Below are 2317 nucleotides of genomic sequence, written 5' to 3' on the forward strand. Positions count from 1 at the left end.
GAGTAGCAAATGAAAAAAAAAAAAAAAGAAAAAGAAAAACACATGTCTTTGAGTAGTAAAAGCGATGCTAGGGAGCAAACACCGGCAGTAAACACTTACAAGGTAACCATCCAGCAAACTTCATTTTTTACACTGCTCTTGTATCATCTAAAAGGAAACATGATTGAAAATTACTTTGTTAGATTCTCACGGGATGACTTGGAGATGCTGAAGCTGAAACTCCAATCCTTTGGCCACCTGATGCGAAGAGCCGACCCATATGAAAAGACCCTGATGCTGGGAAAGATTGAAGGCGAGAGAAGAAGGGGACGACAGAGGATGAGATGGCTGGATGGCATCGCTGACTCCACGGACGTGAGTTTGAGTATGCTCCGGGAGTCGGTGATGGACAGGGAGGCCTGGCGTGTTGCGGTTCATGGGGTCTCAAAGAGTCAGACACGACTGAGTGACTGGACTGAACTGAACTGGCGTGTCATGCAATTAGCCTTCTGAATGATCACCACTGGATGATATGTGAAGGGCTCATTCACTCACAGCCCTTGCAACCTGGAGGGGACATCATTATTTGCTACAAAGGAAAAGGAAAGCTCATTCTTTGCCCCATCCTTAAGGCACATCTGTACGTTGTGAAGTAGAAAGACTTCATCAAAATTACGTTGCAGTTCCAATCTGTGTGTTACCCATAATAAATCCTGAGAAATGTGGTACGTTATCCGGGATGCTGCTGCACTGTGTGATGTGATCTTGACTTTGATGGATAGGTCCTTTTCGGAGATCATGATGTAATTTCCACTCTCATTTCCAGGACTTTTAAACATCTCTTGGGGACTGTGGGGGAAGACGACCTAGTAGGTTGCTATAAATACACTGGGTTTGGCCGTGTACATTTTCAGCGGTGAAAAAACTTAGGGACTTGAAGCAGAACACATCTTTTTTTATAGAAAAAAAAAATTCTTTTTTGTCCATGCCAGATGTTAGTTGTGCCATGCAGGGTCTGTATTTGCAGTTGTGGTATGCGAATTCTTGGTGGTCATGTGTGAGACCGAGTTTCCTGACCAGGGATCAAACCTGGGTCCTTTGCATTGGGAGCTCAGAGCCTCAGCCACTAGAACCACCAAGGGGTGGCCCAAAACAGCACCCACGTATCATCTCAGAGTTTCTGTGGGTCAGGAGTCCTGCCATAGGTTCCCTGGGCCCGGAAACTCCCCATCTCTCGCAAGGCTGCAGGCAAGGTGCTGGTTGGAGTTGAGCCCTAAACTCAAGGTTTGACTGGGGAAGGATCTGCTTTCAACCTCTGCCATGCTTCCCGAGAGCTGTGGGCCAGAGTTCTTCATCACTCAGCGTTAGCCGGAGGCCACCATGGGCTTCCCTCGTAGCTCAGTCTTTAAAGAATCTGCCTGCAATGCAGGAAACCTGGGTTCCATCCCTGGGTCGGGAAGATCCCCTGGAGGAAGAAATGGCAACCCGCTCCAGTATTCTTGCCTGGAGAATTTCATGGACAGAGGAGCCTGGCAGGCTACAGTCCATGAGGTCGCAAGAGTCAGACACGACTTGGCCACTAAACCAGCAACCACCACCACCAAGAAGCAGTTGGCATGGAGTGGAGTGTTTCCAACACTGTGCCTTGCACCATCAAAGCCAGAAAGGGAGTCTGCTAGTAAGACAGAAAGTGAAAGTATTAGTCGCTCAGTTGTGTCTGACTCTTTCCGACCCCGTAGACTGTAGCCCTCCAGACTCCTCTGTCCATGGGATTCTCCAGGCAAGAACACTGGAGTGGGTAGCCATTCCCTTTTGCAGGAGATCTTCCCAACCCCGGGATAGAACCCAGGTCTCCTGCATTGCCAAGGCGCATTCTTCACCATCCAAGTCACCAGGGAAGCCCAGTAAGATGGAAATCAGGGTCTTTCTAAAAAACCTAGTCAGGGAAGCAAGACTCATTACCTCTGCAGTTTTCTGTGTGATGGACGTGTTTAGGTCCTAGCCCAGATCCCAAGAAAGGGGGTCCCACAGAGACTTGTGTAGCAAGGCAGAGGATCATTCTGTGGGTGGTGGGGGGCACCTAAGAAGCCTGCCCTCCACCGATAGCTACTCTCACTCACAAAATCCCCAGGTGAAAATAACAAAGACCAGCAAGATGGGAGAACTGGCCAGGTCTCACGGCAGGTAAGCAAGACTGCGTGGCCTGGGGCCTTTCTCCCTAGCGACCTGTCTGAGATGTGCCTGCCTTTTGCTCTCTATGGGTCCGGCCAAGGCAATCATGCTAACTGCTGAGCAGAGATTCGGCCCTGGATGTGAGTCTGTTTGGTTTCCAGCACCA

This window comes from Cervus canadensis, chromosome X (assembly GCF_019320065.1).
Source record: "Cervus canadensis isolate Bull #8, Minnesota chromosome X, ASM1932006v1, whole genome shotgun sequence".
Classification (NCBI taxonomy): Eukaryota; Metazoa; Chordata; class Mammalia; order Artiodactyla; family Cervidae; genus Cervus; species Cervus canadensis.